Raw genomic sequence first — 15,958 nt, forward strand, 5'->3', positions numbered from 1 at the left:
AATTAATAGGCTTTGGACGGTCACGTTGTACATGCACGTACGGATTAATGACCGGATAACATTGTTAATTTCACGTCGACCGTCCATCATGTCAATGCAAAGATACGACACTGACAGTGAGCCTGACGTATACCTTACATTCGTATACTCCCCGACGTGCATTTCTGAGTACATGCGTGTACGAAGAACGTGCATATGTAAGTACCCTTTCGGCCCATAGGCGTAGAGCTGCTTGTTTTCTATCAGGAAACACCATATTTTTGTAATTTTATATGTCAATATCCAAACAGATTTTCGAAATTAAGAGATCATACTAACTTAATCGAGATCTTTTTGAAACTGACTTAACCTAACAAACGAATACATAAAAAAATAATCATATTATTAAACATATCACAACTCGCACGCGGATATACTTAATTATAAAGAAGTATGTACTTTTGTAAGATATTGACATTATCTATACGTTCTACCTGTAACTATAAATAATCTATAAGACCCAAGAAATTACAAAAGAGAATCCACCAAGATCGCTGCCAATGCTTCGAGGTATCTTCATGATAAACACGGAGGATGACTATGATCAAAGTGCTTCGGTACACATAATTGGAGTATAGCGCCTTGAATAACACAACTTTAAACAAGCCCTTGCTAAAGTTTGTTTGTAATGTTCGAATTAGTTTAATCCATCTATCAATGCTCTATACACGTTACTTGCTTCGTAATATCTTAACCAAGAAAGTCATCCCATTGATAAAAGGTATCGGTGATTGGATTGCGAAACAAATTAATTGTTATTTCTATATCTGTCTGTCTCTTTTCAATAACTTTAAAGGCAGTTAGGATATAAAAAAAACTCTTGATGTTCCAAAATCATCAGGATTATTCGTTGAAAAAAAAGAAGAATTATTTTTGTTTCAACCTTATCCGAATAACACCGCGGTTGATGAACTTTGAAGATAATCAAGAAGGAAAGAATTCTTCTTTTAGTCTTGTTCTCTGTGTCATACTTTCTCATCGTCTGGGTTTCCTCGTCGCAATGAAGGTGGCTGAAAGAGAAAGATATAGAAAGAGACAAGAATAACGAGGGCCGGCAGGGAGAAGAAGAGAGATAGCAATTAAAAGGTATTTATACACCAACCAATTCGTGATCACCACTCACGTCGTTCCTGGAGCTTGAATAGGTCCCTGGATGATGTATTAACTCGTATTTGTCTCCTCACAATGCCCAGCTAAACTGTCTATCTCTATCTCTCTCCTCCTCTTTCTCTATCGTTTTCTCTGCCCAGATGCCCGACGTTTTACACTCTTCCATCTCTCTGGAGATCATACGGACGACAGACGTGCATGGTCGACATTATAATAGGATAGACCATACGGAACGAGAGACCAGGGACTGTGGAACAACTTCTGGGAGCCCCGGAAGGAACGCGATTTGGTAAAAGGAAAAATTTCATTCCTACGAATGTACATATCGCGTTATTTATTTATCTATCATCCGTACAGACTTTATTCGTACTCTACATTCTTTTTAAATAATAGAAATACTTTAAAAGTGTGAATTATTAAAAAAGATTAATCGTAAAACTATCGAGTCATTTTGAAGGACAGGTATCATAGATAGGACATGGTCGAAATAAATTTAATTCGAAATGTGTAGAAGAGCAAAACTGTAGAGAGAGAGACTGATCTCCGTCCCTGCTGGTACAGTTCCACATTCCTCATTCTCAACGGGTGGTCCGTTCCTCGAACATGTCCGTCTTTGTCTATTCTCTTAGAGACGCGATAGTTCCGTTGCATACTTTTTGTGATCGATCACACGACCTCGTCATTCTATGTGATAAGATTGCCTTTAATCTGCCAAGAGATGGAACGAAACGAGCATACCTCTCTTCGGTCCGACACGCGTCAAAGCGCGATGCGATTCCAATTGAAGTAATCAATTTTTAATCCAAAATGACAAGCCAAAAGAATACATGTCCAGAGCAACAGAGAATATTATTACATTCTTTTTCTATTTTACTGTAACTTAAAATAACTATCTAATACTTATTATATTTCATATGTATGTTAATCCGTATTTCTATGTACGTTCAATTCAATTGTAATAATCTATGCAATCTGGAAATCAAATTTCTCATAGACACTCTTCACTATTCCTCCAAATCAAAATCCAATTGTATTTGAACAGTACGAATTCCCTAGATGTCCAGTCGCCTTCGGCGAGCATATTTTAAACGAATCACGCGGTACGCCGAGTCTCGTCCATCCTAACCTCATATGTTAATAATCTCTTTCGTAGAGCCAAAAACTTTTGATTCGTGACAGCGTATGGTAAAAGTTACTCTACATTCCTTTTTCCGAGGTGAGGGGAAAAAAAAGAAAGGAAGAAAGGAAAGAAAGAAGGGAAGAAAGGGAAAAAGCGTGCGGCGCGCGCGGGTGTCCGTAAAATTTATTAAAACCACAAACAGCGGAAACGCAGCCTGATTTCTAAAGCGTTCTGTATTTTTCCAATTCTGGCTGGTGCATGCGGTTAATTACCTACATCTACTGGACGGAACGAGATGGCTGTGTGGTGGATGGTGTTGGAGTGGGGGAAAGAGATGGAAGAAGAGAGAAAAGCGTTACACTAGGAAATATTTCGAAACGTCGACTGATCACGTCCGTAGTCGCGGACGCGCGCACGCTACCTCGCGTTTGCACGAGAAAACTTCGAAATTATTCTCGATTATTCAAATTCGCAACCCTTGCCGCGAGCTGTATGAGGGCCGATTCAAATTTATGCAAAAGTCCGGCAACGCGAATCTCCGTTCTTATTAATATGGATCAATTTGACGTTCCTCCTCTTGCCTTTTTCCCCTCTTACCGTTGGCTCTCATGTACGGTACTTCTCTTACTCTTTCCGCTTCCTTTTTTTCTCATGGTATAGCACCTTCTCAAATTGGACCACCTAACAGTTGAAGAGATGCTCGTACAAACGACTCTCTCTCTCTCTCTCTCTCTCTCTCTGTATATATATATATATATCACTATCACCCTGATTTTTATGATTTCTTCAGATTCCTTTGGATGAAACATACCAAAATATTGATTTATCAAATCATTTATGTTTATATGTAATCTATAAAAGTATGAACGGTACGATAATGCTCTTTTTGTCCTTTCCAATTTTTTTAAATAATTACTTTCTCAAATGACAACAATGTACATGCGTGCGGTGCATATGTACATACCTTACAGAGCGATACGAAACGCCCGTTTGACCTTGTCTCAGCGATGTCTTCGACAAGTTCAATTGCCATCTTGTTCAAACAATCAAAAAGATTGTAGGAAAACTCGAGAAAGAATAGTGCTTGGTCTGTCCAGATCTCGTACTAGGTAACTGTTTGGTCTAACAAGGAAACTTCCATTTTCATAGCTTGAAATGATGATCATTCAACAGATCAAGTTTGATCATTTGCGTAATGTTGATATATAAATCTATTGTTCCACTTAAATTAAAAAATGTTGTAAATGTTAACTATTTGTCACTTTATAAATTATCGAAACGAGATTCATGCGTAATCAGACTTAGCAGACTAAACGTTAAGAACAGTTATCCAAAGTAGATAAATAATCATCTCCAAAGTTTAAAGCAAGAACAAAGGTTACTTTCACGATTATGAGGAATAAAGGTTAAATCACGTGATAGGGACGGATCAGTAGCCTCTTTCGAACGTGAACCAACCAGCGGTTTAAACCTTTCGCTACGGTCGTGGCACACACAGTAGAGAGTTTGCTGCACGCAAATGAAGAATTGTCAGCCAAATACGGTTCGAGGGTGGTAAGGGGTGTCAGTAGGGGATGAATGGAGCGTAATACCGGGTCTACCCTGATTGTTGCCCTCCCTTTACCTTTCTCCCACAACCTCTCGAACCCATCGGAATTTCCAGTACGAATTTCCGCCGGTGACTGCGACGTCACTTCCGTCCCAGAGACAAGCAGAATCGTATCCTTTCTCTAACTCGTTCCCGTTTAACCTTCCCACACTCTCTTGCCCTTTCCCACACGCCAAAATGATCGTGTGCGATTCTACAAAGTTCTACTTGATCATCACGTTCAAGTGGATCTTCAAATTTTATCTTGCGTAATATGAATGTTTTCTTTCCTTCTACGAAAAAGTTATTGCTATAACTACGATTTTCTATATCATTCAAATGGCCGAACACGCTCTTTCTTTTTAGTTATCCGCTCTTTTTCAATGTTTCCCTATTAATCAACAACTTGCTTTTGTCATCATTATAATCCCAACTTCATGGTATAATTTGTCCTCATATATTTTCAAAAAAAGAGTTTACGCATCGATACTGCTAAAAGTTTTTGTTACAGTTTTTCCAACAAGGTTGTTGCAATCATGAAACTCATTTGAATGCATATTAAAATGTGCAATTGTTTGCTCGGTGTTGGTTACGTACAAATTTTTCGAGATACTGAATTTTCAAAAATGGATGTATAAAATAAAATTATTTTGTAAATAGTTAAGAGATCACCTAAGCCGCTTACGTTTTATATAGAAAATAATATAAGCTTTCTAGTTCTTAAAGAAAAGATATTGATTTTTCATTCCTACAACATAAAAAAGAGGTAAAAAAAAGAGAAAGAGAGAAAGAGAGAGAGAGGAACCATAAGGCTCTACCCCTTCGCAGCAGACGTAAATAATATAGTTGAAAAGGTAAATATAATTACCTAACCGTGTGTGTAACGTGCTTGTAAGCGACGCTTTTGAAAGGCGCCACCCCCATCGACGTATCCAATGGCACAGCGCGCCTGCTCGAATTAAGATTTCAGTAGCTCCATTCCATAAGATTGCTCCGTAGGTCCATATAATCTAACTTAGACTACGCCACAAAGTCCTTCGTTTTTAAAATCTACCAAAGCACAATACAGGTACGCGAATACCGGTATTTTCCATTAATCGTCGATTCGATATCGACGTATCCATTGTAAAATTGTATCCCTAATGGAAAATAAATATTCAAAAATATAAAATATTTGATTTGTTCATCAATGAATAAAAAACATTTTCCGATTGAACAAGTAAATACGTTTGAAGTGCAAAAAGTTAACGATATTTTTAGTGAAATGTTGACAAAGTAAATGTTTGCAGGAGCAAAGAAAGAGAGGAAAAGAGATTGAGAAATAGGGGTGGTCGCGAGAAGGTACCCTTAGCTTTATTAGAACGGAAACGATGTATGAGGCTCGATTCGCATAATGTACCTCTACATACGTATCTATCTACGTACGAAAGTATTATGTATACGGTGCTCTTCGAATAAACGAACGAAACGAAACGAAACGAAACGAAACGAAACGGAACGAACGAACGCGCGTTCGAATATACTATTCGTATGTGAGTACTTTGGTGGCTTGAGTGCGCTTCGAGTATTCGCGTAAGGTACGTAGGAAAAATACGTTCGACGTGAGTACGCGTATGCGGGGGTGAAGAAGAAAGGAGAAAGAAAGCGGGTGGGTGAGGGTTGGAGTAGTGGTGGTGGGTCTTCGAAATAATTGGCTCTCTTGATCGCTGGCCTCGTTCGAAGGACCGGCTTTCAATATTCCTGTTGGACTTATCCCTGTTGAACCTTTTCCTTTTCTTAACTTTCCATTCCTTTCTCCGTGAGCTACGATACGCGTCGCTCTTTTCGCGTCCCTTTTCTCTCTTTCTCTCCTTCTCCTCTTTGGCTATTCGATCGTTTCTCAACATTAGTTGAATGTTGTTGTTTCGTTTTTTATACTATTTCATTTTTCAGAGGAATCTGTTTCTTATTTCTCCTGTTTCTACTCTCGTCCACGATAACGGCTAATAATTTAGTGAATTTTATTGTTTCTCCCGTGAAACCTCCCTGATAGACTCGAACGATCCAAAAACTTTTTTCTCTTCGATGTTTTTTCCGCAAACTTCCGAAAATCATTACGAAGTTCACGAAAGCGTTCAAGCGATCGTAAACTCGCGTCGTAAAGGTCGCCAAAATAAACGCACCTTACATGGTAGCCTAGCGTAGGCGGATGTCATGTCCGTCTGCAAAATCATTGCCACTAAAAATCAGAGGTTTCCGCAGGAAATTTATAACACTTCTCGCATATCTATCGACTTTCTGGTCTCCTCTTCGTTCATTCTGAGAAAAGAAAATAAAAATAGTGGTCTTCGAATAGAAGAATTGCGGATCGATTTTCTCCGTGTTTTAAAATTTGCAAATTGTCATCTAGTGTTTACGAATTTTACAACTGTTAATTTATTTACCCATAGTAACTTTCGTAGTGTGCCTTTACTGCAAAATATCATACTGCTGTCTTTAAATAAAAAGCTAAGCAAGATTGAAAAATCGTATTAGAAATCTACCCGAGCCTTTACTTAAACGAAAAATTATGATATCGTGATTGAAAGTTTAGGAAACGATATAGGCCGCGATATTGGAAACATGCTAGTATTGTAGATATGAACTAAACATCACGTTTCTACGATCCAACCTGGAGATAATGCTCGTAAAAAGATATAGCTGAGTATATACCGTTAAAGAGCGTAAAGGAATACAAACCAAGACAGACATACATATTTAGGATTACTCGATTGGCGATCTCTCCTTGTTTGAGAACCTGTCAGTCGATCGGTAACTACACAAAAACACACTTACACTAACTCGTACGTGCCTCTCCCTGAGTTCCTCGAGCCATGGCTCGTCGTTTAGTCGGCACCCCATAGACGGTCGCAGGCGCACTTGTCAAAACTCTTATCTAGAGTCGCATCTACTAGCTAAGAAAAACAGCAAAGTTGAACCGCGGTAACTGGTTGAGCTGGTGGTTAGGTCCTGGACAGAAAAAAGAGAGAGAGGGAGAGAGAAGGAGAGAATGACAGTTAGAGTAAGAAAACAATGGAATATCGTCGAAGAACCTACAACGGTGGGCTACGTTCGGGAAAAAGGAACAATGGCGTGACCAAGCTCACGGAAGGTTTCGGATAATTGCAGCGGATAGCTCGAAAAGGTGCCGACCGTGAAGGGCTCCGATCGGTACGCTTGTCACGAGGCGTTAGTATATCTATCGCAAGAAGCGAACTTCCTGCGACCCGAAAAGACTCGTTAGAAGGTTTTAGGATTGTTTCTTTGTAATCCAATAAGGATAAGATTTCTCTCGAGAGGTCGAACCCGAGGAGGATCGACGTCGAGAGGAATTGTTTTTTTCTCTTCGCCGGCTGAAATACACGGCATGTTTCAGGGTAGTTGAACCGAGAACTGTCAAAATAAGCTATCTCAAAGTTGAAATCGAAACAGGAATGTAATCGTTCGAAAATAAATTAGCAGGACCTGTTTGGATGGGTTTTTTTAAATGTTCAGATTTCTTTACTTTCGATAGCAATAAAATGTATGCAATGATAGTTTTCGATGATTTACATTTTAGCAACAAATTGTATTTTTAACATCTATCGACGTATCTATAGACTTTCTACCTGCATATTTCGGATTTAAAGGTCAATTCTCTTTACCCGAAATTTATTTCGCAATATTACATTATGATATATCTTTAATAACAAAAAATAAATAATTTTTGCTGTAAAATTAAAAATGATGATAAGTAACATTGTACAATCACGCGATGATAAAACCACTCGCATGATTTCAGATAATCGTTAATCAACCAACCAATACACTCGACTAATACACTCTTCTGATGTTACAAAGTGTCTGATTAATTGTTTTAATCGAAATTAGCTAGCTCGAACGACCATTGAATAACATGAAACGAAAGAGTTCATTGAAAACGAAATCGAAGTAAATACAATTAATTATGTTTTATTAAATTTCGAACGAATATTTTATCTCTTTTAAATATCATTTTAATGTCTCTGGTATATGCAATCTCAATAAAAAATACAAACCTTAGAATCTTTCCTTATAGAAAACATTTTCAAACAACTTTTTACAAACTTATCAATGACTTTTTTTTAGCGATTACTGTCCTGTAACTGTCACACTTGCGTTAAAGATGTCCCGACTCTCGTGATGTCCTTATCGGTTTAGAGAGTTTAGAAAAAGAAGCAAATGGCTGCTACGAGAGGTTAGTTCAGCACGTTTCTACGTAATTGTTGAAAAAAGCGACTCTCGATAGCATGCCAAGTTACCGTCGGTCCGAGACGATGCTCTTTTACCGGTTCATTCACCTGTCCGATAGCCTCAAAGTATCCGGTTGACTCGATTAAGGAAATGCAACAACCGTGAACAAGTTAACCCGATACGTTAGATATCAAAAATGAAATCAATTTTGTTAAACGAAAATATAAGTCAGTACAACAGTGCGGACAAAGAAATATACGTAATGCTAATATTTACAAAACAATTCTAATCTATGTTTACAAATCGATATTGTAGAACCGTTTCGTGGAACAGACGATTACATACAATCAACGTATTACTCAGCTATACGCTGCTATAAACAATAACACTCGTGTTTTTCCATCTAATAAACAAAGTAACGTCCTTCCTGTTGAATAGAAAAAAGATAGGAAAACGTCGTTCGTCGAAACGATCGATGCCGTTTATTTGAAATAAAGCATACGACAAATTGTCGATTAATCCCTTTAGAATCGGAAGTTAATTAATTAACGCTAGAAAGAGCGGGCTGGCTAAACGTCTCTTTAATTTCGTAGTGATCCCCGAACTGAATTGCTCCGATCGCTAGTGAAAAGAATGTACCTTGCTCGAGAAACGGGCGGGAAAGAACAGCGTATTCGAACTGCTTAAAAGCGGCAAGCTACGCGCACGAGTGGAGGAAGAGGAGAGAAGGAAGAGAAGAAAAAAGGGGAGAAAGAAAGGAAAGAGAAAAAAGGAAAAGCACAATAACGCTCCTCGGCGATAAGTGACTAACCGTTGGCGACGTTGAACGCACAGCGACGAAGAGGACGAAGATTGGAGAAGGGAGTAGAGTATCGAGAGTGAAGGAGAGGAAGAGAGGACAGGAAGGCGGAGCGTAATAAAAATAAGTAATTACTGCGAGTAATCCTTCTCCCTCTTCTCGATCCGGAGTAGAGAGTGTCGCGTCTCCCTTCCAGGTACCTCCTTCCCCACGCGAGAGAGTCGTTCAATTAACGGGAATACCGTTGTCCTTCCTTCGCTCCTCCACCACCTTCAACCTCCCACCAGCGAGTCTTGCGGAAAAGCTCCCCGCGAAACCCGCGAAATGTTTCACTCGTGAAGTCGCGTGGAGCTCAACGTACCGCCGGAGGTGGTGTATAGAGCAGGCTAAGAGAACTCTCTTTCTCTTTTTCACTCTCTATCTCCGTCTCTCTGTCCCTCTCGCTGGGACGCCCCTTCTTCGCTCACGCCCCTGACGTTAACCCCACCAGGCGGCGTTAACGGCGCGCGACTCCCCTACCGCACTCTTTCCCTTCTGTACTGCTCCCACTACAGTGCTCTACTGCCGAGCTCGATCGCGCTCGGCTTCGTTCGGCTCTGTGTTTCCCCCCCCTCTACCCGACAGACGCTCCGTGAACGCGTCGCGCGGTACGGAGAGCTGTGGTGGGGGTATTGGCCGTAGCTCCACTCGCTCGTCGGACGTCGTCGCGTACAGATGTGCTGTTATCTGTTGTTTATTACACGCGAGCGATAGTGTACCATCCAAACGCGCGCGTTTATACTCTGTGGTGCTTCTCTTTGCTCGATTACCTTCTTTTCTTTATCTATCGAGCTTTATCTTCTTCTGTTTGACGAAAAAACGATACGAACAAACGAACGAACGAACGAACGAACGAACGAACGACCGAACGAACGAACGAACGAACGAACGAACGAACGAACGAATGAACGAACGAACGAACGAACCAACGTACGTACGTACGAACGAACGAACGAACGAACGAACGAACGAACGAACGTACGAACGTGACGGAAGGTCAATGGTGTGTGTGAACAAGAGAGTTTAGTGTGACAGTGCACGGATATGAATTCTCGAGACGACCGCCATGCGTCTCCTTCGCCAACGAAGGATCCTTCCTGGAGACACGGATTGATGCCACGGGATCGTTTCTACGGTGAAGAGCCACTCGATCGTCCTAACTTATCGTGTTCAACTCGATGAAGAACGATTGCTCAAGGAAGACGACGACTGTCGACGGTGAGGATCTGTTTTCTTAAAAAAGAAAGAGTAAAAAAGGAAGAATCGATACACCAACAAAGTAGTTCGCGCCTTTTTTTAATTAACTTTTGCCGCTTACGTCGTCGAGAAAGACATCGTGTGTTCTACGAGCAAGATAGTGTATTATCTCAAGGATCTAAGAGTAAGAGTGGAAAAGCCGAGTATCCGATTTCTGACGGTTGTGATAATTCGGAGCCTCTTCGAATTGGTTCGAAATCGGGAATAGAAAAATAAAAAACGTGACACGCAAGTGCTAGCCGCGAGGGAAGATAAACCTCGTAAGTTTTCTTAGCGATTTTCTTCCCAAGGAGATTGTAAGATCGACCAACCCACGGCATGCCGTGGCTCGAGGTGAGCAAAGTTTATCTTCTTAATGTCAATGACACTCCAATAACGAGACTCAAAAACATATTCTCTAAATGTATCGCGTTGTTGTCGTCTGTGCGCGTAAAATGTAAACACGTAATAAGGGACAAGTGTTTTTTTTCTTTTTCATCGAGATTCGTAATTGTATTCGAATATCAAATAGGACGTTTTCCTTTCCTCTTCCCCTGATATTCAAATCTGAAATTCAAGTTCGCGCGATTTATAGCTCGCTTAAGAAAGACCTTTTAGAAATTATCTTAAAAACCGAATATCTCGACGCGACAAGGAAGTTCATTTCGAACGAAGAGCACGACGGAGACTGAATGAGAGGAGGAGGAGAGAGAAGAAATTTCCGTGTAGGAAGCGTCTGGAGAGAGTGTCGGGACACGCAGGCGCGCCCATTCTCGCCACGTGCTCGCTGCACTTCGTTCAGATTTCTATGCCGTTGTGTAGAAGAGGTGTTAACTGTTTTCTCTCTCTCCTTTTTCTCTTTTCCTTCTTTTTTCTCAAAAATCGTAATACCAAACGAACAAACGTATACACATCGAGAGCTTATATATATATATATATATATATATATATATATATATATATATCGAGGGTAGATAGAATGCGACGTAGCGAGTTGGAGTTCGCTACGTTGGCAAAACAAGTAGTCAGTTACGTGAGTGCTGGCGGACGGCCAAAGAGCTTTGAAGTTTCAACGTTGAGCATGAATCTCTTTTCCCTTTCTTTTTCTCTACATCACTAACTCTTTCTCTCTCTCTCTCTTTCTCTCTTTTTCTCTCTTTTTCTCTTTCTATCTCTCTCACTCGCTCTCTCTTTCGTGATATAACTCGCGGAGGGACACGCTCGACTTATTTTTCCCCTCTTTTCGTCTTTCCGCTCTCTTTTCTGTAATTCACGCGGGGTATTGCCACCATATCGCCTTTGTGGCGCGTCCAATTAGCTTGGCCTTCGTATGTATACACATATGTACATGTCGAAAGAGTGAAAGAAAGAAAAAGAAAGCTCACGTTCAATGAAAGTGTAACTAGGGACCTTATGAAGAGCGTACGCGAGCCTTCGATTCTTGAAACTCCTCTGAGCCGCACAACGAACCGATCGAATGCTTGTTATTTTAATTGAAAAAGAATTTATACTATTTCCTCCAAGCCTCTATAAAATCCTTCTATTCTCTAATTAATCTCAATGTCGAATGATTCAGTTGTTCCATTATTATAAATGACATAAGATAAAATTAGTAATTCAGCCCGTCACCGTTACCGTCATCGCTATGAATATGATGCTAGTCGATATTAGGAAGACTTAAAGATACCTATATTGTTGAGTTCGTGCGAAAGTGGCAGTTTGTAATTAAACGACGACCTTATCGTAACCGGGTCTACGTAGGTTGCTTGAATGTATACGGGAATGAATTAAAATGTAAATATTTGATTAAAGTTAATCCCAACCAGGTGGGTAGACTGGTATAAAAGAGACGGAGAAAGAAAGGCTAGGATAAGGGTTTATAAGAGCATATGAGAGAAAGAGAGACAACGCGAGGGAAAGTGAAAAAGGTAGGAAAAAGGAGGCATAGAATTAAAGAGAAAAAAAGAAAGACAGAAAGAGAGAGAGAGAGAGAGAGAGAGAGAGAGAGTTAAAGAAAAGCATGGTGGTAGTAACCCTAAGGGGTGCTTTTTATTGCCGGTTTTTATTAGCTGAGTAGGTGTAGTCTGTTTCTCCCTTCGCAATGCTTTCTCTGTCTTTCCTATATACCAGTATACACATATATATCCGCTATTCGAGTCCACGATGCAATGAAGGAATGGCGGGGTAGAGGGTTGATTAAAATTACCGTTGCGTCAGGAATTACCCTGTGATATTGAAAATTAAATTAATATAATACAATACCCCATCCCTTTCCGGTAGCCGGTGAGACTAATTAGTTATATTATGGTAATTAAAAGTTAAGTATACCTACGTATCTGACCAAAGAATCCACCATAGCATTATGACATGTACATTTTCGTATAACTTACAAAATCTCTATTTATAAGTCCATTTTTAAATTAACATATGAAAATTATTCTTTCATTTTTCTAATTCAATATCAAGATAATTTTAAGATACTTTAACTGTATGATTTCGAAGGTTATACCGAGCCAGAAAAAAGGAAACAAAAAGTGTACGAATGAGAACATGCATATATATATAAGCCAGTAGGAGTTTAAAGTATAACAGTTGGCAAAGAGAAATGGAATGACATTAACTTAATATATATATATATATAGCACATGTAATCATAGCGAAGAAATGCATATATGTGATAGCACTAAGGTATAATAAGCAAAGATGCTATATCAATTATTATTTACGCCAATTTATTAAAAAGGTCTGCTATGAAGCACATATCTTCACAATTCTTAGTCAACTGTAGCTTTCTTATATATTCGTCGACCGAATTCAATACTTTTAGATGTCCCTTCTTCCCCCTCTCTTCTCTGCTTTTCTTTCTCTCTCTCTCTATCTGACAGATAAGTTTATAACTATGTTATGAATACGCTTCCTTTCATAAATTATCGAAATGCTTTCAAGAAATTGTAGGATGCATTAGCTTACATTACGGTACTTCCATTACATTATGAATATTACTTCGTATATTGATGAGGAGGAGTGGGGAGAAAAGCAGGGGTAGCGATAGTGGTGCTAGGAGGGAAGAAGAGGAACACGGCATAGAGCCACATCGTATTTTATTATTCTCGACATTTAAAATAGTTCGTGCTACCGTGATAGTTATTACAACATTACGGAAGGCATTAACAAAGATAAACATAATTATTTAAATACACGTCAAGTAGAGTTTGATGTTTTTTTTTAATATTTAATATTTAACCATTTTAATAGTTACTGTATAACAGACATTTTATAGAGCAACAAAAAATAACGAATATGATATCCTTAAGATTTTCTTAAAATAATTCCAAATTTATGCGAAAAATAGTTTAGCCCATTATGCATATTTTTGTTTTTGTATGCATACACTCAACACACACACACACACACACTTCAGACTTTCTTCGTTATTACTACGTGGGACGCCTTGATGCATTAACTTGAATACATCCATGAATATTATCCCGTACTTTGGCGAGTACACTCGGAAGGCGATGATTGCAATAGTGGTGGTAGCAGTAGGGGAAGGAGATGCTTCGGAGATGTAAGAGAATGGAGTGGGGGAAGATTGGCGAGGGGTCGGCTAGTATATAAGGTATAAGGTAGTCCATTAGCGTTAATATTATAAACGTTAGCTGCCCTCTGGCCATCCCAGTAACATGCTCGCGCGCGCATGCGTGGTCGTTTTCACAAACACGTACATAGGTATACGAATACTCGGCTCTTCCTAACTCTCTCCCTTTCTCTCCTTCCCTTTACCTCCCTCCCTTCCTCCCTCTCTTCCTCTCTCTCTCTCTCTCTCTCTCTCTCTCTCTCTCTCTCTCTCTCCTTTTCTCATACAAACGCACATTAATATAAGCTATATACATATATGAGTACGTACACAGTTATACGTGGTCAGACTTACGCATACATCGACAAATATTACGCGAACGTTACGTACACCGCAGCTCTTAGGTGTTCTGTTACCATATATTATCCCCAGACTCTGTGCTCTACAGGGTGACCGGATTGAGATCTGACACCATTTGTTTCGAATCGAGTCGATGGTTTAGTTTGTATTTTTTTTCGGTATTGAATTATTTTTCTGCAAGGATATAAACGATTTTAATGGCAGTTAATTCTTCTTTGAAATAAATTTCGATTAGATATATCAATCTTCTTATTCTGTATTCTTAATATTAGGAAAACATAGTTTATCTTTATCATATATATTTTAGATGAGAATAAGTATAGTAACCTGTCCATTTATTAGATATATTGAGATTGTATATACATATTATCTATATGTTCTATTCACATATACTAGACGATGTAAGAGGCAAGGGTCTAAAGGTACTCCGATTCAAGAGGATTTCGCTAATCCTGTGACGAGGATGGTTTTAACGGTTGGCCAAAGTGCAAAATGGAAACATGGGGTTTCTACGGGGTGAATGTAGTATGAAAAGGCCAAAGGAGAAAATGTCTAAAATATATTTCGATGCATCTGCTTTAGGTGCACAAGCTTTAGACTTTTAGCTTTAAACTGTTTTACTTTCTCGAACTGTAACCATGTGTTGTAAGAAACATTATGGCCTTTGATTCGATGATATTTGAATTTGTTGATACCGAAATCTCTTTCGAACGATAAGAGTTTTTAACTCCGTGTGGAGAAAATAAACAAAGAATTGAAAACGTATAAAAAGTATATCACCGAGCATATAGCGCAGATAGCAAGAAAAATAGAAGAAAAGAAATCGTCGTTAACAGATTTTTGCTGCTTTCACATCACGTTGTATAACACTATTGTTAATACGAAAAAGGATTGGTCGCCTCCGCTTCTTATCTAGCACAATATACTTAAGATGTCGACTCGTACACCCTCATTCGTTTCATAGACCCACACGTATATACGTTTGCAATCCTTACAGCAACCCCATCTGTGTTATATCGAAACACGGCGGTTACCTATCCCTCGGTAGGTTCATGGAAGTCACTTCTAGAAAGAGAGAAAGGAGAAGATAGAGAAACGAACGTATACTGGATTGGAGCAAAAAAAAAGGGAAAAAGAAAAGGATAGAAAGAAGTGGATATGTACGATGTTACTAGCCCTTTCCACCATCCCCCCAAGAAAGTAATAACATTAATTGGTATAAGTTCGAATCGGAGCGAGCTAGTTTTCGATAAGGGGCAATTTTCTTGAGCGAGAGAGAGAAAGAGAATAGAAGGTCAATTTTTCCTCAGCTAAAGTGCTTCGATCTAATCGAGAAACGCTTTCTCCTTTTTTCTCTCTTTCTTTCTCTCCCCCCTCCCTCTCTCTCTCTTTCTCTCTCTTCCTTTCTCTTCGTCTCTCTTCCTTTCTCTTCGTCTTTTGCTCTCTCTCTTCATCTCTCTTCTCTCTCTCTCTCTCTCTCTCTCTCTCTCTCTCTCTCTCTCTCTCTCTCTCTCTCTCTCTCTCTCTCTCTCTCTTTCGAAGAGACGACCAACCATCGTCACGGGGATGGTGGGGAGATGGATAGGGTAGACAAGGGTGCCTTTCTTATATTATGCTTCTTCCTTGTTACCTCCGCAATTAATTGTACGCGAGAGGAACGTTCCTCTCGGATTATGGCGGGCGGGTCTAAAGAAAATAGTCGAGGATCGTTCTTTTTAAAAAGACGTTAATTAAACATCGTCGCGGGTAAGAGAAAATTTTCAATTGCCGAGTCATTCACATTGTTGGAAAGAGAGAGAAAAAGAGAGAGAAAGAGACGGGAGGGGAGGAATGGCTGGATAGATGGAAAGGGGAGGGAAA

The 15,958-nt window shown here is 39.5% G+C and overlaps 1 protein-coding gene and 1 long non-coding RNA gene across 4 annotated transcripts in view; one reads left to right on the plus strand and one right to left on the minus strand.

The window, feature by feature from the left end:
• Positions 1 to 505: 505 nt before the first annotated feature.
• LOC127067679 (uncharacterized) lies at positions 506 to 9,429 on the minus strand. Of its 2 annotated transcripts, none has more exons than XR_007782700.1 (3): positions 9,022 to 9,429; positions 6,672 to 6,790; positions 506 to 6,155 (listed from the first exon to the last, which is right to left on the minus strand). It is a non-coding gene; the product is annotated as an uncharacterized LOC127067679 (long non-coding RNA). The 2 variants fall into 2 exon arrangements; XR_007782699.1 differs by having other exon boundaries at positions 6,672 to 6,845.
• Positions 9,430 to 9,588: 159 nt separating this feature from the next.
• The window catches only part of LOC127067677 (LIM/homeobox protein Lhx9), an 86,840-nt gene continuing 80,470 nt past the window's right edge, over positions 9,589 to 15,958 (plus strand). Inside the window, exon 1 of one of the 2 annotated variants that reach the window (XM_051002906.1) lies at positions 9,589 to 10,515. The gene's annotated coding sequence lies outside the window, so the exon portion shown is untranslated. The remainder of the gene's footprint in view (positions 10,516 to 15,958) is intronic. The other variant, XM_051002908.1, reaches the window with a different exon arrangement.

The sequence above is a fragment of the Vespula vulgaris genome, chromosome 11 (genome assembly GCF_905475345.1).
Source record: "Vespula vulgaris chromosome 11, iyVesVulg1.1, whole genome shotgun sequence".
Taxonomy (NCBI): Eukaryota; Metazoa; Arthropoda; class Insecta; order Hymenoptera; family Vespidae; genus Vespula; species Vespula vulgaris.